The sequence below is a fragment of the Pseudorasbora parva genome, chromosome 21, assembly GCF_024679245.1.
Source record: "Pseudorasbora parva isolate DD20220531a chromosome 21, ASM2467924v1, whole genome shotgun sequence".
NCBI lineage: Eukaryota > Metazoa > Chordata > Actinopteri > Cypriniformes > Gobionidae > Pseudorasbora > Pseudorasbora parva.
In genome coordinates, this window is record NC_090192.1 from 26,027,122 (window position 1) to 26,049,498 (window position 22,377).

Below are 22,377 nucleotides of genomic sequence, written 5' to 3' on the forward strand. Positions count from 1 at the left end.
CTCAAAGTGCAAAAAAGGAAAAAAAAAAAAAAAAATGAATATTAGATCAAGTTGGAAGCGACCAAACACCTCCACGTTTCCCCTATTTAAATACAGTTACACGAATAGCTGAACGACCAAGTGTGGTGACAAAATAAAACATGGCGATTTCCTAAGCAGGTTTAAAAGGATAACTATAATGTATGGCGGAATAGCACTTCTGAGAGTGCTTTGACTAGGCGCAGTAAAAAGTCACGGCTGAAAAATCCTCCCTCACTTCTCCCCCTCACCCTCTTATTTCTGTCAATGGGGGGAGAGGATTTTTCAGCCGTGACTTTTTACTGCGCTGAGTCGAAGTACTCTCAAAAGTGCTATTCCGCTATCCGCAAAAGTTATCCTTTTAAACCCGCTTAGAAAAGCGCCATGTTTTATTTTGTCACCACACTTGGTCGTTCAGCTATTCGTGTAACTGTATTTAAATAGGGGAAACATGGAGGTGTTAGGTCGCTTCTAACTTGATCTCTGTTTGGTACCATAGTGAATGAACTGGGCTTAGTGGGCTAAGCTAAATGCTATCAGATCATCACCGCGCGTCAGAGCGATTAAGAGCACACACTGAGACGAGAGAGGTGTGTATCAAATCGTCTTAGTTAAGGGAATAACAGTTTAATATGAAAAAGCAGAGTATCCCTTTTAAAATAGATGACTTTATATCTTCTATAATGTTAAAAAGTTAGTGTACTTGTACATTTTTTAATTTTGCTGTTCTACTTTGGCTTCGGACTTCCACAGATCTCAAATGACTCTTCCGTTCTGTTTTGGGTATGGGTTCATGTCATGTTTTTACGAATTTATGCCTGTCAGAGGTCATTAGCTGTATGCAATTCTCATTGCAAATTGAAAAATATGTTTTATGAAAAAAAAATCTGAATTCTGAAATTAGAAAATCTATTTTCATAAACGCTTCAACTGAATTTTTGCAACCAACTAGTCTTTCAACGCGCTTTCAGTTTTTACCGACTGCTGGGAATATCACACCGCCGGATGGTGCGATTGACCAATCGTAATCAAGTATTCCACATAGCTGTCTCTGTAATAATTAAGCATTTTGCTCTTTGTTAGGATGTTGATATAGCAACTGTTCAAGTGTCAGGGAAGCTTCATTTATAATGTTTCTCCTTTAATCCAATATAAAATGTCATACTGTATAGTAGGGGTGTCAACAATAATCGATTCGGCGATGCATCGCGATGCGGGGCATGAACGATTCAGCATCGATGCGGCAAAGTGCCATAATCGATTATGTCACTGTTTATTTTCTGGCGGACGATAAAGTTGTGAAGTTTCAAATACTTCCGGGAGAATAACAACAACAACAAGGAAGATGGCTAAGGCGGAGGGAGATGACCGCGATAGACGGGTTATTAAAAACGCTCTAACGACCCGAGGTGTGTAGGATTGTTCGTATATATTTTTTGCACAATAATAAATTAATCTATAATGACGAAATACGGTGCAATTCACCTTTATTCCACAAGGTGGCAATGTCTAATACCCAATGATGAAGTGACGTTTCACTCATAGTTACCTCTGACAGAAAACGAAACAATAATTATAATCTGCAAAACTTGAAATGGCTCGGTGATTTACTTCAGAGAGCAAGTACTAAACACAATCATATGTTAGTGTCACTGTCTCTTGATGATGGATGAGGTCAAGAAGCTGTCAGTGATCAAAATATTGATTTTGAAGACATTGAAAATGAGTTTGGTGAATATGCATTAGATCGCGAATATGAGTCAGATGCTGAATATACTGGTAAACGAGCTCTGACGAGGTCATATGATGATGGTATTAAACATCTGCTCAAACTGAATCCTTCCAAGCTCCAAAAGGTAACGAAATAGGTTTTATTTTATTCTTCTGTAGCTGTTACTCTAAAATCAGGAGTTTTATATATTATCACGACAGGTAGAGGTCTATCCATGTTAAATATAGATCTGGGTCGCTAACGACTTGAATATGTAAGAATGTTTGGTGAAACAGTCATGCATTTAAGGGTTAATTGCATTTTATTTAATTTTATTTTATTACATTTTATTTTATTTAATAACTTTTATGTCAAATATACAGGAGACACATAGCAGCCAATACAATCTGTTGTTTAATATCTGCTTGTATTGCCTCATGACTGACGAAAAATTTGCTTTGTGTGCAGTAGAATTTTGATGCATCACAATGCATCGTAGAATCGAATTGAATCGAATCGTTACCTGGTGAATCGTAATTGAATCGAATCGTGAAGGCAGTGCCAATGCACACCCCTACTGCATAGTCCCTCATAACAGGGAGTTCCACAGAGAAAACAAAGGCATGCTAACAGATTTTATTTTTCATTTTTGCCTTAGGGTCAGTGAAAATGTTACTAGGGCAAGAAAAAATCTTGACGGCCTGACTGGGCCAGCAGAATATATATCATCCTTATTGTTTTGTTCTGAATGCTCATATGAGCACTGGCTAAAAAAGATATTGTATCCATAGCTTGATTCATTTTACTGGAAAATGATAAAGCATAAATCTTCAGAATATCTCCCTCTTACGTGGACGTAAAAAAAGAGAGCATGTCAGAGTTTCCATGGGCCATTGAAATGCACAAGTTAAAGGAACCCCAATCCTCTTTAACAACAAAGACAGTGATGGCAAGCCATCTCAGTTGTTCTGTTCAAGCTGCCCAGGCAAGGATTTCAAAATATTATACTCGTATTTAAACTGCGGTACACTGAGTGACACAAAACGACACACATCTTCCCTCTTATCATAGCCGCTTTATTTCTCAGTCAGTCGGGACATCTGCTGAAAAGAGCGCCAACGTCACGCTACATATAACCCCCAATGTACTCTCAGTAAGCCCTACTCATGATGTGTTTGTTATACATATTTAAAGTCATCTGAATTTTATTTCAATAAATGATGTCACCCCAAGGATATGCTTGAATCTGTTTCCCATACGCGGAACAGTGTAAAGCAGGGCAGACTGTTATTTCATTTCGCTCGAGCCGACTGATAAATAACAAATATTTTTTTATATGCTGTCCATCCAGCATGTCTGCTGTTTTATCACCTGGTCAGATTGCCAAAGTAACCTCTTCTCGTTCCTTCTCTCATTCCTCCACTCACTCAATCTCTCGCCGTCCTCCTACTCGCGTTGTTTCCTCTTTGGATATTTCATGGGGATTTCTCCAGAGAAAATTATTCTCTATTACATGCCAGTTTTGGATTCTCAGTTATTTTGAGGAAGAATGTTATCTTTGTGTGTTAAAAAAAAAAAAGTTTTAAAGCTCTGTAATTCTGTAAAGTCAGAAATGAGGGAGGCTGCATTTAAAGGCATAACATATCCAAAAACCACCAGAACAGTGTTATATATTTTGTTGACTTGTGTACTTAAATTATCCCAAATGTTTCCAACAATGTTTAAATCCAGAGAAATAAGCAGTTTTAACCAGGACAAGGACCGTGTCCATTATATATTATTTATTTTATTAGACAGGTGAGCAACTGTTTGGATACATTCAACAAATGAAAACTAATCATTGTGATATAGCTCAACTCAGTAAGTCTTATTGTTTAAATCTTGTTTTCTTGATTTACCACGAGTAACATGTTTTACCATGACTAATATTGATCTGGCTCTCTGCAGTGTGTAACAAGTGTCTCATAGTAGTTGCAGAGCTAATGCACAGACTTATAGCATAACTTTCAACATGTATCTAATATTATAAAACAGTGCTATGTTACCTTACATATGCATGACCGGAAGAAGCAAAAAGTGGCCGTCTATAGCATAATAAAAGCTCAACTGCTCTCGAGCTGTGTTTCACACTTGTCTCTCATTAGCAATCACTCTAGCAGCCTCGTTCCACTCCAAAGGCTTTCAGCCCCACCCTGCTTCATACTACAGTAACATTAATAATCTTTAATACATTAGCTCCATGAATATAATTTCTGCCTAAGTCCCATTGTATTCTTTCCCACCAGCTGTAGAGGTGAAGACATTAACTCACGTTATTCTGTGAAATCAAGGCTTCATCAAGCTACGCCTTTTTTTTTTAAAAAAAATAAGCAACCTCTAGTGGTGAAAATTAGGTATTGTGCCTTTAAAGAGATAGTTCAGTTAAACATTAAAATATTGTTATTATTTACTCACTCCAATGTTGTTCCAAATCTGATTGCTGTTCTAAATGGAATAAACTAAAGGCTAATTGTATAACCATCGTCACAACTGAGAGAGTATAATCTTGACATCCAGAGAGTTAACTTATGAACTTTTGTAAATTAATCAAATCAACCAGATCAGTAAAAGAATCGTTATTTTGAGTTATCCAGTGTAACCCTCATGTCATTCCAAACCTTAATGACCTACTTTCTTCTGTGTAAGTCACACAAAAGAAGATATACATTTTTAAATGTTATCAAACACTTTTAGCAACTATTGTCTTGTATGGACCCCTTTTATGAAGCTTGTTTGCTTTCTTTTTATTGATGCTTAACTCTTTCCCCAGCAGCGTTTTTTTTTTATAATTTTTTTTTATATAAAGTTGCTGTCCACCACAACTGTTTTTGATCATTTTCACAAATTCATGGCCCCCAGAATATGTTTTTGTATGACTACCTGAACATGCAATATATCAAAATAAAGAACATACCCTCTGCCTTTAAACAAAAAAAGCTAAATTTTAAACAAAAAAAGTTCAAAAATCAAGTTTTTATCAAAGAATACATATGAATCAGATACATATGGATCAGATTCAGAATGATGATCAAAACACAGATTGAGTCCATCAACACCCCTAATGCTTGCACAGTCCACAGTCCTGTAGCATGTCCTGGGTTGTCATTTCATTCAGTAACATTAGGCAGTTTTGATTTATATGCTTTTTAATGTTGATGATCTCTTTATTTTACATATGCAAATTATTACATGTGAGATTGCTTGTTTCTGCATCTTCTTCACATGTGTTTTGATCCGGAGATTCAGTACTCTTTCATAAGACGTGTCATAGTGCCCCTTAGCGTATAACAGTAGAAACACCGAAAATTCTGTGTTTGGCGGGGAAAGAGTTAACAGCCATCTTCACTATGAACTACTGTTGTATGGAAAAGATTTGTGCTTCTTTTGGTGAATTATTTATTTTGTTGTTATTCAGTAATAGTTATGACTTGCGCTCCTTTTTAAGTGACTTTTTTTAGCCGGTTAAGTGTAACTAATAACTAGACTAGTCATTTTACAGTAATGCTTCATTCAAAAAGCTTGTTCTTTCTGTAAAATTTTAAAAACCTTTGGTTTGTTCTTATTACCACAGGCCCCTTTCCCCTTATAGGAAGTGATCATGTGACACAGTGTGTGCAGGATTGTGATCATTGCCTAACTGCTTTATGAAGCTGAGCTGTTTCCTGAGCTGTCATGGGTAATGTTTGTCACGTTCAATATCATGCAGAAATGTCCTCTGGCTGTAGAGTTAAAGAAAAGAAAAATGCTCTGGGCAGTGCAGACATGAATTGATTTGAAATATTTATAAAAATCGATAAGAACACACTGCAGCGCTTAACTTGTCTTCTTATCTCCCCTGTGACCGTTCTCTTCCACTAGTTATCTTCCTCTAAATAACTCTCAGAAACGGCGCTGCACTGCTTTGACCATTATATCATTCAAGTTGCTGATAATATGGTTTGATTACTGATGGACTGGACCACATGGCATCTGTGGCCGTGGAGATCTGCAGAATTTGAATGCATGTCAGTCACAGTTAAGTTGTTATATATTGGCTAATTTGATTATGCATTCAGATACTTTTTAAGACAAAATATGAAAAAAAAAAAACATATATATATATATAGCTACCTTTATATAAATTCAGCTTCATATAACACATTTTTCATGTTTAAATCCAGATTTTCACCAAAAATCAGCACACACAAAAAATGTGACTTGTCATTTTTAACAAATTGCTGTGCTTTTAAATTGAGAAAACATTAACTAGTTTAGCGTCCTGTACGGTTTGGAAAATGAAATGGTCACAGTGGAGTCTTTTGCCTCAGCCTGTTTCCATGTTTTTCATAAAATCAGCATTTATTCTTTCCCTGCTTCTGCCTGTACCTATGCTGACAGGTCTCCAACCCTGCATTAGTGTGGAAATAAGTCAAATCCTTAATGCCTTGTTTTTCTTGAATTTTTTCCCCTTCTCTCTCACCCTCTTAAGACAGGAAAGGGTTACTTTCCATGTTTCCTGTCCAATTCCCCCAGCTCCAGCTCCTTTCGGATCACTTTCTTCATACTAAACATTCCCAGGCTCCCATAACCTCCTGGCTTCCTAACACTGGCCAAGAGAGATCCCAGGTGAGAGTGTGGGCGAACCTCCTGTTTTTAAGGATTAAAATCTCTCGCGTTTTGCCTCCTGACAACAGTGGTGGTGAAACGTGGTTTCTTTTTTAGCCTTCCTTGATCGCAGGCATGGGAAAACGGTTATTTGAGAAATCTATACCAGTCATTTGGCACAGAGTAAGGCCAAGCTGATTGGTGAAACTCAAGTTTTAGTGCTCAATTGAGCAACGATAAGTCTTTTTAAATACCTTGCGCAATAATTCAGAGCCCGGCTATCATGAGGCAATTCTGGTGAATTTCGTCCAGTGCTTCACCCCCTGAATGTTCCAGAATTTAAAGGCATCTCATTGGATTTTGGAGCTGTCACTCTAAGTGCCATGACAATAGATGAAAGGCTCTGATACAGCAGAGCATACTTATGATGAGTATTGGCGATAAGACGGTTTAGCTGAACATGACACTCAAAGCATCCTGTTGAGGGTTCGCTTTGAATGTTCAAATAGATACAATTATCTGCTAGTTAGTTCATTGCCTCTCTTCTTCAAACAGTAAAATCCTTGTTGGTTTAGAAAATGGACTTATCAGCAGGTTTTAACTGCACACTTCCAATAAAAGACACTTAGAATGCCAGGCAACTGGTTTGTGTTTTATAATCCTGTTGTTCATCTCTCCTCTTTGTCCTGTTCGCTATCTTTTCCCACAGAATCTCTTCCAACTCTCTCTCTCGGAGCACCTGACAGATGGATTGAGAGAGAGAGAGAGGTTTGGATGTTCGCTCACCCCCGCTTTGACCAAAAAATCCTGCTAGTCTTTGTAAATAGAAACCCTGGACCGAACAGAACAAACAGAGTAATGTTATTTGGTCCTGACCCAGTGATGGACCTGCTGAGATGGTCTAAATATAGTCCCGTGGTGTACTGACTAATTGCCCCATGAGCAGTAATTATTCCCAGCCTCTGAAACCTCTTAAACAGCAAAGAGAGTCAAGTCACTGCTTCCCCCCCTGCTATGGCAGAGCCAAATACCAGGACAAGAAGAACTGACTGAGCAGCAGATCCGTACAGAGATTAACCCAGAGCTTTTCTGTTTACACATGACGAGTTAATTTGAACAGGATATTAAAGATTGTGTATTTTTGTAATGTTTCATTGCATTTTAAAGGGATACTCCACTGCATTTTCATATTAAACTGTTATTCCCTTATCTAATAACTGAGTTGATACACATATCTCTCGTCTCAGTGCGTGCTCTTAATCGCTCTGACGCACAGTGACATTCTGATAGCATTTAGCTTAGCCCACTAAGCCCAGTTCATTCACTATGGTATCAAACAGAGATCAAGTTAAAAGCGACCAAACATCTCCACGTTTTACCTATTTAAATACAGTTACACAAATAATTGAACAACCTAGTATGGTGACACAAAATAAAATTAGGCGCTTTTCTTTGCGGGTTAAAATGGAACTATAATGTATGGCGGAATAGCACTTTTGAGAGTACTTTGACTCGACACAGTAAAAAGTCATGCCTGAAACATCCTCCCTCACCTCCCCCTCACCCCTATTGACGGAAATGAGAGAGTGAGGGGGAGAGTTTGGGGTGTTAGTGTTTGCAGTGTGTGAAACAAAACATTGAAGTATCCTCAAGTTATGTTTAGCACAGACTTTATTTTACTCATGAATTTAAAAATACCATTATAAAACACCATAGGAAAATCTCAAGGGAACCAGTTGCAAATTCTTCTGGGTTTTGACGTCATCACTGCACCACTCTATAACCTTACATAACAAATAAGAAACCGCATTTGAAATAGTGTTAGAAGAAATCGGAACATTTTGGACCCAGTCTCTCCCTTAGATTGTTAGGGATGGAAATCCTAAAGGGATAGTTCATTCAAAAATTGTAATTCTGTCATTTATTACTTACCCTCATGTCATTCCAAATCTGTTAAACTTTCTTTCATCTTCAGAACACAAATGAAGATCTTTTTGAAGAAACCTGAGAGCTTTCTGTTCCTCCATTGGCAGCTATGTAATTACAACTTTGACGCTTCACAATGTTCATAAAATAAGCATGAAACGAAAAACATATGAATTGAGCGGTTAAGTCCAAAGAGACACAATGGCTTTAAATGATTTACAGATTGAATTTAGGCTTTTATTCACATTCATCAACTCGCAAATCAGTTGTGATAAACAGAAGGTCAAGCATGTTCGCTTGTTGTATGAAAACCAATGAGGTTGATTCTGGTGTGTTGCGCAACACGTTTAAGCAGGTTCGGTTGAGCTGTTTATGTTCGCTGATCAATGTTTATAGGTTAATAAAAGCCTAAATCTGTTCATCATATTAAGTGATTGTCTCTTCAGAAAAACTAGACTAAACCGCTCAACATTCATATGGATTACTTAAGATCTCTTTATGAACTTTTTGAAGCGTCAACGTGGTAATTGCGTCGCTGACTATGGAGAGTACAGAAAGCTCTCAGATTTCATCAAAAAGATCTTAATTTGTTTTCCGAAGATGAGCGAAAGCCTTACAGGCTTAGAACGACATGAGGGTGAGGAATTTTTTTGAACTAACCCTTCAAGGAATTGAACTGGTTCAAGACTCTTTTAGTCACCATGAAATAAAAATAAAAAAACTTTTTTTCCTTTTTTTTAAGGAATGTTGCTGTTTATTATAAATTATTTTATGCACACCCGTAGTGATGTGTAGTTACATCATTTACTAAGTCCGATGGAAATTGAAAAGTTGCAATTTTCCAGACCCATATGGCTAGGGACTATTCTCTCATTCCTGCGTAATAGTCAGGGAACTTTGCTGCCGTACCATAGGTGCAGCGGCGCAATGATATTAAGATAGTTATGGCACGCACAGAGATAAAAATTGTATGTAAGGACTTATCTAACTCTGGGGAATACAGTGAATAAGCTAAAGTCCCAAAAAGTCGGCATGTTCCTTTAACATTCCCTCCCTCTCAAAACAACATTTAGCCTACTTTCTTCATGTCTCTGCGGTGGGTGGGACTAAATATCCTCCACAACTGACTGCAAACTGCCATTCAGATCTGCCTCAATTAAATTGGTTATGGCCAACTTTCTGCGATCAAGTCAATTCATTAATACAACATCCATCAGTAATGCATTGTAAAAAGTTTTCTTAAACTGACAACATTAAAACGCTGTGGCTGTCTTGCTCTTTTGCAATCAGTAAGGAGCTCTGCCTGCCACGTAACATGAGATACTGTGTATGCTACCTGCTTCCGATCAGAGCTACACAAACCTGTGACCAAAGCTTAACCTGCGGTCAGACATAGGAAGTGGCCGCCACCCACCGGATATCCTCCTAACTCCCGCGGCTAAATAAAGCTGTAGAGCAGAGCAGCTGATAGCGAGTGAGATGTTCGCCCTCTGCTGCTTCAGCATGTGTGATTATGACACTGCAGCTTGATCTGAGAGTCTCTTCCTTCCTCATTCAGACTTACATTTTGCATTGTATTTAGGAACTTCCTGTCCTTTTACATACTATTATTGTGAAGGAGAGCGTATGTGGTCTGTGGAGCCAGTTTTTATGTTGAACAAAGAAAGAAAGGCAGCCACAGAAGAGGACTAAGTCATTAGACAAGAGCGCTCATTTATATTTAGACATTAAATTCTTAAAAGGACAAGAATGAGGTCTATCTTGACGACATAAGTGAATTTTACTCCTCCAGACAGCAATCTGAGCTGCAGGGCCTCTTAATTCACCTGCCAAAGCTTGACTAAATTACTGGAGGTTTAAAAAAAAAAGCCTAAATTATGATACATAATATGTCTCAGTTGAAGCATAGACTACTTCCAAAAATAATAAGTTAATTGAGTTAAATTGGTTTTAATTTGCCCATGAAATGGTTCACACTCACTGAATCTTTCATACCTACTCTGGTTGCTCGAACACATTCAGGAAGTTGCATTAAAACACAGTGACAAAACAAGGAAGCATGTATGAAAGCGGAAGTCATGAGTCAGCATTAGACCTTAGACTGCAGTATCCCAACAGCTTTTTTACAGAGGAAGTGATTATCATTACATGGAGCTTTCGGTTTCTCATTAACATTGGGTGAATGCTTTTTTTTTTTTTAAATCTACTCACTGGTCAATGAGCAGAGAGCTAGCCAATGTCAATATAAAGAGTAATAGGTGCAACTTGTATTAATATACTGTATGCATTAATATAACCTGCATAATGAGCAACTATATATTATTATTAATATACTGTGTATATATATATATATATATATATATATATATATATATATATATATATATATATATATATATATATATATATATATATAATTAGGGGTGTAATGGTACACAAAACTGATCATTCGGTATGTACCTCGTTTTTGAAGTTGCGGTTCGGTACAGCACTTTTACAAAATTGCTTTTTATTTATTTTTATTCAACAGTGGTTTACTGAAAAAAAAAGTGTGTCTGTCCTTAAATGAATTAAATTATAACAAAAAGTTTCTTAAAGATAATGCTGTAAACTGTAGGGAGCCCTTACACATTTTGATATTATTATATTAAAGGTTAACAACAGAGCCCAAACTATTAGCCTAAATTCAGTTGGTATTTATTTCTAGACATAATAATTTGCACTCATAAGCTTCACAAGGCAGTTTTGCATTAGCTATAATGATATAATCATTTATACAAAGTGGCTGTCATTTTCATGAGATTTATTTAAACATATTTAAATAATCAAGACATCACTAACAGGTTAAGTAGAATATAATGAATATATAGGCTAATATAGTGCATATAGTGAAAGATTTTGTTTCTCTAGTGAACTAGCAACTGTGGACTGAATGACTTCTGAGGTAAATGTAAACCCTACGTGACATTGTTTACAAGCTGTTTTATTGTCTTTCCACTTGAGACAGATTGAGTGATTACGCGGCATATGATACATTTCAGTAAATTGTAATGTACCCTTAACATACCTCAAGAGATATTAATTGATTTGTATTCTTAAGGAAGAGATGATCGCGTTCACTCGTGCGCCGCTCCGCCACTTAAACTGAGCCATGTGTCATTAAAGAAGCATCAAAATGCCATTTATCGTTTGAATTTCATGATAAAAAAGGACTGAATAATTCATATGTTTGTGTGGGAACTCGGATTGCAGTGTGACGTGTGTTCCGAGCTTAAAACAAGCCAACTACTAACTGTTAAAGATTGCATTTGGAACCGTTCGGTACGTGCACCGTAACGAAACGGTTTGGTACAAATACGTGTACTATTACACCCCTATAATATATACATAACAGAGAAAATGATTCATAATTTATATACAAAAAAACAGCTTTGCCTGTATTGTGATTTTAATTTTTTACCTCTTCGCTGAGAATTTGCTATAATGATGTTGCTGCTCTGGGGACAATCATTTTACTACGCTTAGTATGTGACATCTCTCGGCTTAACAGTGAGCTTTTATTAATGGCGAATGCCCTTTACATTGTTTCCATGCATTTGATTCTAGTATGGGGAACCTTATTCCTTTGGCCGAAATTAAATGCTCAGAATACTAAAGCACAAGACAGACATCAGCAGAAAAGCTCGGGCAGCCGGATAAGTGGGGTGTGTTGTTGGCAGAGTGTGTGGGTAATGATATTAGTAGTGATTGGCTAATTTATGAGGCTGTTTAGTTATTCATGTTGAGTGTCGGCCATCTATCATAGCAGTGCTGAAGGAAGTCAAACTGCACCGTTTTTTTTCCTACCAGACCCGAGGAGGACTGGAAACCTTGTCATGCTGTGGAAACTACCGCTGCTCAATAACTAGACAAGCAGAACTTGACGTAGTTTCATAGCTGCCGCCTTATAAGGGTTTTGCCCAGGAACTGTAGGTGGACAAACAAACAAATTTACAACAAAAATCCCCCAGCATCATGAGGATCTCGTTTTGCGGAGCTCCACCTACAGGATCTCCATCAGAGTGTTATGGCTCTCAAGGGACAGCAGCATTTATTCCCCCCCTTCCCACTCATATTTTTTCACACAGTCTGTCTCCATGTTCGTCATCCTTCAGGTGCTTCTGGTTTTACTAAAAATGTGTGTTTCTAGCAGAGCATCTCATGTCCAAACCGCAGCCATTTAAATGCTCTGAAAACATCAGATTGCGATGCGTATTTCACACAGTATGGTGACATCTGGCTGAAATCTTGAGGTCCAATCTGATTGGCTGACTTCTACACTTTACTGGAGTGCCATCTGGAAACAAAGACGTGTTAACAAGTTCCCATGCTGCTGCATTGAGAAGTTTTGAGAAACCCAACTTTTCTTAGATATTTTATAGCTATAGACTATATATATTCCTCTGAGAGCTATCTGGAACATCAAAATTCTCCTAAAAAAAACAATTGGCTGGAGAAGATTATTAGTTACTCATAAATTTGTGGTATTTGACACAATCCCTCCAGAGGTGTAATAATCTGCTCTGTTCTGTGTATTGTCATGGAAGTGGCTTCTGGTTCATACATATGGCACTTGTTTTAATCAAATGCACTTGGAAAACGAGACTTTTAAATATTAATTTTCTGGACCTTGCCGAGGAATTTCTGCATTATGCTTTAAGCCATTATATTATCCTGAAAACTTTTCAAAGCGTTGGATTATTTTCAACATTGATGAAGTTGTAACCTAGTTTCTATCACTGGGATGGTGTTCCATCAGCAGTGGGGTTTTCCATGTGAGCCAGAGGATATATTATCTCTCATTCACATCCCTCATTTTCTCTATCTCTCTCTCTCTTACCTCACATCCTGTGATTTGTTGGAGGGCTTAATCCAGGTTCTTAAATGAAACCTTGAGGGTCTCTATGGGATCAATTTGCAGGGATTTCTCCTCCCTGTTCTCCTCTGTTATTCCATATTTCTCTTTCTTCCGTGATTTCTACTATCCTGTCTTCGTTTTCTCTGTTGGCTGAATGCAGAATGTTTAGAGCCAGATCCATTCAGGCGTCAGTTTTATCTGTTGGCGAACCGCTCTCTGGTGGTTAGCCGATCACTCGTGGCTTTAATCGGCCAATCAGTAGGGAGCTTCTGTTCATAGGTCCAGTCTCCCTCTTCCTGGCAACAGTTAAAGGGTGTCTCTCTAGGTGAAAAAATATGATCAAGAAAGATTGCTTCGAAAACTGGGTTTGCATTGAGGTTTATATATCAACTCCCTGAGGGATGTGAGGTTTGATTTTGTACTCTGTTAGACCTTGTCTTGCTCTAAAAAGGAAGTAATTTTTTGCCTTTAATGTGGTGCTTGAGAACAAGTGAAAGGGAGAGAGACAGACAGGAGGGTAATAGATGTCTCCGTAGGCTACTCTCACTTAAACAGGCAGAGCTCGCTGAAGGGAACCCGCAGGCCTGAATCTATTATTCACATACAGCTCTGCAGATCTTCTCTTTCAAACACATGCACACACTCACACAAAAGTGAAGAAATGAAAGCTGTTGGCTGTTAGCGCTCACACAGTGCAAATGGACAGAGCAACGGCCTTTTTGTCAAGACATGAATCTCCAGTGACTCTACAAAGACCTACCAGTAGGCCCATTGTGTGAGAAACAAGGCTAGATACAGTATCTGTATTGAGGTGAATGAGCTCAATGGGTAGAGTTGACTCTTGCTGACTCCTGGGACTCATAACAGCTCAGGATGTTGGCATCAAGAATCTGTCAGTAAATCGGCAGGCTATTCATTGGGATGTTTTATCTATTTTTTATGCTCTAACCACTTGTGGTCCCTTTAGACTTCAATTCCTAAACTCAATTTTCATTTAATATAAGTTTTAATATATTAAAAACAAGTGAATTATATAAATATTATATTTCAATATTATTTTTCCTAAATAACTAATGGGGTGATTGGCATTCGACAGAAATTGCCACACTGTGGTCAGTATCAATATGATGGGTGAAACAGATCCCGCTACTCTGACAAATGATCTTCACACAGCAAAAAACATGTTGGGAGATTTATCACCACGGGTGTTAAAATTATCACTTTCCGGGTGAACATACAGGTCCGTCTTTGCTAGTGTTAAAACAACACTGACGAAAGTGTTCGTTATACAAACACTGTGTTAGTGTTTCTTTTTAGTCACTCAAGGTGTTGAGAAATGTATTACTCATAAGTGTACATTTAACACTTTATGGTGATTAATCTCACACACCCAGTGTATTTAATGTTTATTTAATGTAAATACTTAAATACTAAAATGGCACTGTGAATGAAATTTAAAACAATTTATATATATTATTTTATTTTTTCCCCAAAAAAATCAAGTGACTACAAATTTATTTGAATATTTATTGAAATTGTAATATATCAATTCCATTACATTTGGCAGACACTTTTATCCAATGCGACTTACACTGCATTCAATACCATTTTTAATAAATAATAAAAAAAACATTTTTGTCAGTTCTTTGCTTTCGCCGGGAATCGCTACAGTAAAGCCATTGTCACACATACAATTGAATAAAACAATTTCTTGTTATACTCCAATGCTATAACATCTTACCATGATAAATCTCTACTGCGTTTCAAACAAGATTAAACAAAGAAACATTCCTCAAGTAATGTTTTAATTGAAAATACAAAAATTCAACATTGTATATATTAAATCAACCTTAATGTTAAAAAACTGTCTGGTTTGTAATTCATTCTGATAAAAAATACTATTCCTTTATAAATTAATACATTTACATTTGGCAGATGATTTTATCCAAAGAGACTTACATTGCATTCAATGTACGCATTTTTACATTTTGTCAGTTCTTGCTTTCCCAATTCATCGATCCCACGATCTTGGCGTTGATAGCGCTCCTCAAAATGATCCAAACACATAGTATCGTTCCTGTTAAAGAGACACATTTGGTTAAAACAAACACATTAAAAAAATCTAAGATAAAAAGTTTCAAACATCTTCAATCAACAAGCAGAGATACTTACATAGCCTGTCTTCCTTTCAGGATCGTTTAGGTTTGTAGAGTAATAATGCCAAGGGCATACATAGATTGTGGCCTTAAGTGGTTTCCTTCTGCAATAATAAACAATATTCCATGAAACAAAAATCCTCCAAAGCAGAAAGCAAACTAAAAGACTCAAAATAATCAGGTTTAGGGTAGTGGGGTGGGGGGTTCGTATGTATAATACGCCATAAATTGCGTATCATATGCACGCAAAAAACAGCGTATCATATGCACGCCAAAATGAGTTTTGGCGTATACATTCCACGACATTGCACACTCGTACTCGATCTTGAGTTTCTATATGACTGAAGCAGTTCATGAAGAAAAGCGTGTCCTACGATGTTTTCGACATTTTGGAGCGCTGTACAGAATGGTCGGCGTATGTTATCAAAGTACAACGAGAAGATTGCTGAAACACAGAGCATTTCACTCGCAAAATGTTGCAGGCCGATCAGTATGCGCAGCGCCGACAATGATGGACCGTGCTATCCGTGGGTGCTCGGCCAGGGATCGAGCCCCGGCGTCACAAGAAAAAAAATATTAAGAGCATTTAATTCATTCGATTAACGTCTGCTTTCTCATTTGAATGACATTCAAAACACCAGAATTAACTCGTAGTTACGGGGTGAAAGATATAAACGGTCTTATAAAGGTTGGAAGCCCTAAAGATACTTAACGTTATGCCAAATGAGAAGAAATAACTATCCAAGTCCAGTGAGTTAAAATGACACATAATGTTAATGCTGCTACATTATTACAAAATTAATACAACGAAATTAAGTCACTTACGTAAATCTCGTCCTCCATTAACGAATTTAGTGTGTTAGTGGGGGTTATTCAGTTATGTTAAACTGAATGGCGGATCAAAAGCGCGCTAAATTTAAACTGAGGTAAAAAAAAAAAAAAAAACGCTAAGAGTTAAGTCATCCACATCGGCTACGTTACTCATTATACAAGCTCATTAATAAATCACAAGTTGATAAGATAATAATACTATACTATACCTTGTCCTTGTAACCGTTGTGTGTGCAGGGAAATCCATAAAGATGGAGAGACCGAAGGATGAGCTGGGAAATTTAAAATGCTCTGCACATGCGCAGATGTTGATTGTTAACACCCAAAGGAAACACTGTGCTTTATCACCCAAAGGAAACACTGTGCTTTAACACTAAACAAGTGATAAAGCATATAATATTTGTAAATTAACACCAGATTTTATCACTAGATGCCCAACACCAGGTTTTTATCCCTCAGTAATTTGCTGTGCAGATTCATTTTCAGAGGTGACTCACTCTTTCTTAAAAACACAGGAGCAAATTTAGCTCAACAAGTTCAGGCAGAGTTCTAATGGAAATGCTAAATATAAAATGGTTGGTTTGAAATAACATCAAAATGTCTATATAGCCTACGAGCAGTCCTGACTGTCATATTCGGTTTCATTTAACTTGATAAAAACAAAGTAAAAAAAAACAATGAAAGTTTTTTTTTTTTGGGGGGGGGGGGGGGGGTGTCATTTGAACTATTAATTGGTTAACATTATTTTATTTAAATTGTCTTTATTAAGAAACAACATTGTTTTAATATTATTTTAGAAAATCCTCTGTCCCATTATGAGAGTAAAATTGAATTCTTCTAAACATGAATTCTTTAAATTTCTACTTTACACCTTTACCTTACCCTACTTTACCATACTTTTTTCTACACCTACTTTAAAGGTAAAGTGTGTAAGTTCTAAACCGCTGTCGACAAATCAGAATGGTTTCCAAACAGGTTTCCCTACTTCTCCTGCAGAAATTTGCTCCCATTTTTTGACAAACGGTATACAATCTTTGGGAAGTCAACCTATCCAAATTTAAAAATTAAAAGCAAATATTTTTATATAATAGCATTTTAGGCTAGTATGTTAAACATTAAAATACACACTTCACCACAACCATAAAATGAAAATGATCACAACCATAGAAGACACTGGAGGAAAAAAAGTCAAATGTACTTACTTTTTCTTTCGCAAGTTTTTGCATGTAGATTTTTTTAAGTAAATGTCACGTATGGAATTAAGTAAACTCTACTTTACCTTGGCCAGTTAAAGTTTGTTGAGTAATTTATACTTTGTTAAATTTACTTTACTTTTGCGATATTTTTTGATAACACTAGACAGGGATATAACACTGAATTAAACCACGCTTTTGAAGTGTATGCTTTAGTTAGAAACATATCTACATAGATGTAATACCATGCTACCCACACGAATAGTGACCACAATACTTGGTACACAATACACAATAACGGTAACATTCAATGGATTGTTTTTAAATATGAATGTCATTTTAAGAAGAAAATTAACTCCAGATGTCACAAAAATGGCAAGTTACTAAACCTAACAACGTCATAAAACCGTGTAAATACAGCTGGAAAACAGAGAAAAATCAACCTTATTAATAATTCATGCCCCACTGCATGATGGGAACACCAGTATCAGAAAAGTGTAGTAGCTTTTACTTAATTTTATAACGTTGATATTTACGCTTACATCTCCACAAGCTTGTATTGAGTATTAATATAGAATTTACTTTTGTCTTTTGAATTCTTGCCTAAAATAACTTTTTCATATAGAAATTACATTTGTTTTTGTCTGAAGTGTGAACGTCATCACAATTTTTATCAGGGCGAAATGATAAGCTCATTTAACCTTAAATGTATACCATAGTACTACATTTGCTTTTAAAGAAGACTTTTCATTAGACGACATTGGTGTACTTTATTTTGGTCACATGGCTGGTAATAATGACATCATTGAAGCTCTCCAATTAAAGTTTAATACCAGAGTCCAGGGTTGAAAGCTATAATTTTGCTTCTCTTTTTGACATGCAGTCTGTCCGGTCTAATTTAGGCCTGGGTACAGCTGTGTGCAATTCTAACCATACCCTGTTAAATCTGTTTGTGTCTGTTGCTGAACTAGTGTTTTTAAACGACAACAAAAACACCTGCTGCTGTTTTATTCAGTGATGTGCTGACAGCCTTTTGTCTCCATTACAGTCAGAGACTATGAAAAGACCACAGCATTTACTGGGATATCTGTTAAAAGACTACAGGTGTTTTTGTCACGTTAAATGTTAATTATTAGATTTCATCATATATTTTCAATATCGGAATGATTTTTACCTGCTGTTAAACTTTACCATGATCAAGCTTCGTGTAACAAACGCCAGGTTTACATGAAAGATTAATAAACATTTTACTAAAGTCAAACTCAGCAACCCTTGGCTGTTGAGTGCTGACATAGTCGGAATTGGACAAGAGCGTTGTTAGTCACACTTAAGGGTTGGACAAAACAAAACAAAAACCTGTGTCTGTATCATGAAGCCTCAAGTCACACTGAGCAATGATGTAGTATGGAGTCAAACACAGCACACTGTTCATGTGCAATTACAGACTCCAGGTCACAGCACAGGACTTCTTATTGTGTGTGTGTGTGTGTGTGTGTGTGTGCGTGTGTGCGTGTGTGCGTGTGTGCGTGCGTGCGTGCGTGCGTGCGTGCGTGCGTGCGTGCGTGCGTGCGTGCGTGCGTGCGTTTGTGTGTGTGCGTGCGTGTGTGCGTGTGTTTGTGTGTGTGTGTGCGCCTGAGATAATCATGTGTTCACTGAAAACCATTTCGTTGGACAAACACAAATACATGCACACACTTGGCTGTCTGCTGGCATTTTATCGGCAGCTCTATTGGGGTAAACACTATGCAATGTTTGGAGAGGAAAGCTTTAATCAAAGAGTAATTGTTTACATTTGGAGGTGGCTTGGCCTTGTGCCATTGGTCACGTGTGAATGATTGGTCATTTATGTGTGAGGTATACTGTAGCTGTTGAAGGCATAGCAGGCCCAAAAATGAAAACTGATTATTTTACTGACCCTGTTATTGCATCTGTGGAACAACATGGGGGTGTGGAAATGAATAAGTGTTGGACTATTTGCTTCCCAAACATGAATGGATGAATTTTTTATTTTCTATTCTATGGGGTGGCAGTGGCTCAGTGGTTCATGTACGTTGTCTACAACCCGAAAGGTTGGTGGTTCAATCCCCGGTTCCACCTGACCATGTGTCAAAGTGTCCATGTGCAAGACACCCAACCCCAGCTGCTCCCGACGAGCTGGATGGCGCCTTACATGGCTGACATCGCCGTCGGTGTATAAATGGGTGAATGTGAGGCAAAAATGTAAAGCGCTTTGGATGGCCATAGGGTCTGTTAAAAGCACTATATTGCTTATTATATTGCTAAATTGCTTTCATTTTGTAATGGCTGCTGATCATTTAAATTACATTGTATAATTAGAATAGAAAATGATTTATTTCACAATATTACTGTTTTACTATATTTCTCGCCAGACAAATGCAGCCTTGGTGAGCATAAATTACTTCTTCCAAAATCATTAAAAAAAATAATATTACCAACCCCAAACTTTTGAACTGCAGCGTATATGATGACTTTTTCTTTGTATGGAAAGCAATCACAGACTTTGCTGAAGACAACCACACTTGCAAGCGCAGCAGTCTTCTGATGTTTTGGCAAGAATTGAGCGGAATTCACCTGGTGAACAATAAAACAGGCCAGAAAATCTCATAGACTTGCATTACACTATATATGACAAGCACTGATGACATTTTCTTCAGAAAATAACAATCTAATATGTTTTCATTATACTTTCTTGTTATAGAAGCACAGTTCATGCACTTTATGTGAACTCCATTTGCAGAGTTCTTGTTGTTTTGTTATTTACGGCAGCTGCCAGCACTGCGCGGTAGATATTTGGCCTCACCTCATTTGGCACATGAACTTCAGTTTAAGCTCTTTTTAAATGCTCTTATTATCACTTAGATGAACGATCAATGCAAGCCAATTTAATATGATTAATGAATTCGCACAGTCACACCAACATCGTACTCTTACAATGCTCATTATACTAATCACTACAAAAACAAAGGATGTCCCACTTTCTAAAACTTCCCAAATAAAAGCCCTGAAGTTGATTCGTTTTATTTTAATACCATGTATTTGAGAGACTCTTATACATTATTCAGAGACATAGAGAGCCACTTTGTGAAGCATTATGAATAATCAATAAGCAAACCTCAGTAATACATCGTATAAAGAGATCATTTCTCCCTTGACTGTACAGCGGATTATAGTCATACAGACGGTAAAGAGCAGTTTCATACGGACCTCCCGGTGAGGTCGACGGTGTCTGGGGGCTAAACGTTATTGACTGAGTGCTTCAGCATCTGCTTGTGTCCTTGTGTGGTGCTGACTCCGTTTGACCCTTACACACACACACATCCAAGGTGAGGGATGTAAGCTTTGTGTTTTACCCTGATGGGACTCCAGGGCTCTCGTCTATCACACTGTTACATCCATAATTTACAGCTGAAGATTTAAAGAGGAACGGTGTTTACAGTCAAGGCTTGTTCCATGTGTTTGTGGACTTTTGAGCACCTGCATTGCAAACCGTGGTGTTCGAGAGCATGTTTGTGTACTTCCGTGCGTTAGGTGTTGGAATTGATCATCTCTGCCATCTTAGATGCTCACAGAGGCTAAAGGCGCGAGTTAGCGTACAGGTGAATAAACCTTTCTCTTCCCACATCCCTTTTTTTACCCTGTTTTACGAGGGAGTGTCTAACAGGGGTAGTCCGTGTGGATCAAGAATGTCAAGTGAATAATTTACTTGGAAGTTCTTATTATTTATTTAGTCTCAAACTATCTTTTCTGTTTGCTGGACAGATTATGTGGTTAAAAGGTCCTTTGCGGGGGTGTTTACACTTGGTCATTTAATCCTTTTTCCTAATTGGATAAATACAGTATCATGAAAAGACCATATGTAAATGGCTCTGGTTGTTTAGGCTGCACGTGTAAAATTTACACCTAACAGGAACTATGTCTAAGACAGCATACGGAAGTGCAGGAGTTACACATTCATGGATGAGAAACAGACAGAGTGGCCGCAAATCTCAAAACTTATTCCATATGATGTGGAAACTTTCACTGGCTTTCGCATCATCACAGTAGTGAACTGTTTGCATATGGGAGTAGTAGATGAGATTTATATCTGATTTGTGGAGACACATTTATGTAGCCGAGTGTAAATGGATTGCGCATACCCAATTGGACAGCAATCCAATCGATCCGAAGTGTAAATGGGCTTCAACTGTGCTTGTTTTGTGGTTGTTTCAGGTGAGCAGAGGGCTGTTGAAGAGGATTGGTCCATCTTGGGGCTGAGACGCTGAAGATTCTTCGGGTATGTACTGAACATCATACAGAAGACTATTGTGCTACTATGCTGATGGACAAAATCTAAGTCTGACGCCCGTTTCACACATACTCCGTCTGCAGTGCATGTGTGGTGCGTATTTTTTTCCGTACCCATGTTAACTGATGACAGCTTTCACACTGCACGCGGATGCGGTCCGTCAGTCCGTTCCAGGTGCGTTGCGTCTGCAGCAGTGCACGGATCGTTTTCGTACCGAGTCTATTTTTTGCTGCGCTGCGTTGCTGCATTAAAGCGATAGAACATTGTTCGCATTAAAATGTACTGACGCGAAAATCTAGTAATTTCACCACAGAAGCATATCATTTAAAATATACTCTTGTTTCAAAGTCAACACATGGCTTTTTCTCTCAAGTAAAGCAACAAAACGACACCTTACCTGGCATTTAGGTAAAAAAAAAGTGCCATAATGGATAGCACTCGTACTTTCTTGGAGGTGAAAAGCAAAGTTCTTTTTGACCTGCGCAGGATTTCTTTTAAAAGGGTGTAAAAACGAAAGAAAAGACGAGAGTCGGCTGTTTTTGAATAGACTATTGTAAGTTTCTAATTTAAAATGTTTGTGATTTAAGGCTATAACCTATGTTTAAATGTTTTGCCTCTTGTGTGAGCTAAATCTAAAGTATATAAATATGAATAAATGTTGTTTAAATGTAGTACGTTAACCTGACTTCTATGAAAGAGTAAACAAAGACAATTGC

At 37.4% G+C, this 22,377-nt stretch overlaps 1 protein-coding gene and 1 long non-coding RNA gene across 3 annotated transcripts in view; one reads left to right on the top strand and one right to left on the bottom strand.

The window, feature by feature from the left end:
- znf438 (zinc finger protein 438) overlaps positions 1-22,377 on the top strand; it is a 59,678-nt gene that overhangs the window by 21,567 nt on the left and 15,734 nt on the right. Inside the window, exon 2 of one of the 2 annotated variants that reach the window (XM_067429675.1) lies at positions 21,586-21,649. The exons of the other annotated variant lie outside the window; for it this stretch is intronic. The gene's annotated coding sequence lies outside the window, so the exon portion shown is untranslated. The remainder of the gene's footprint in view (positions 1-21,585; positions 21,650-22,377) is intronic. 2 annotated transcript variants of the gene reach the window in all.
- Positions 14,870-16,593, bottom strand: LOC137056299 (uncharacterized). The gene is made up of 3 exons (XR_010900291.1): positions 16,372-16,593; positions 15,348-15,435; positions 14,870-15,252 (listed from the first exon to the last, which is right to left on the bottom strand). It is a non-coding gene; the product is annotated as an uncharacterized lncRNA (long non-coding RNA).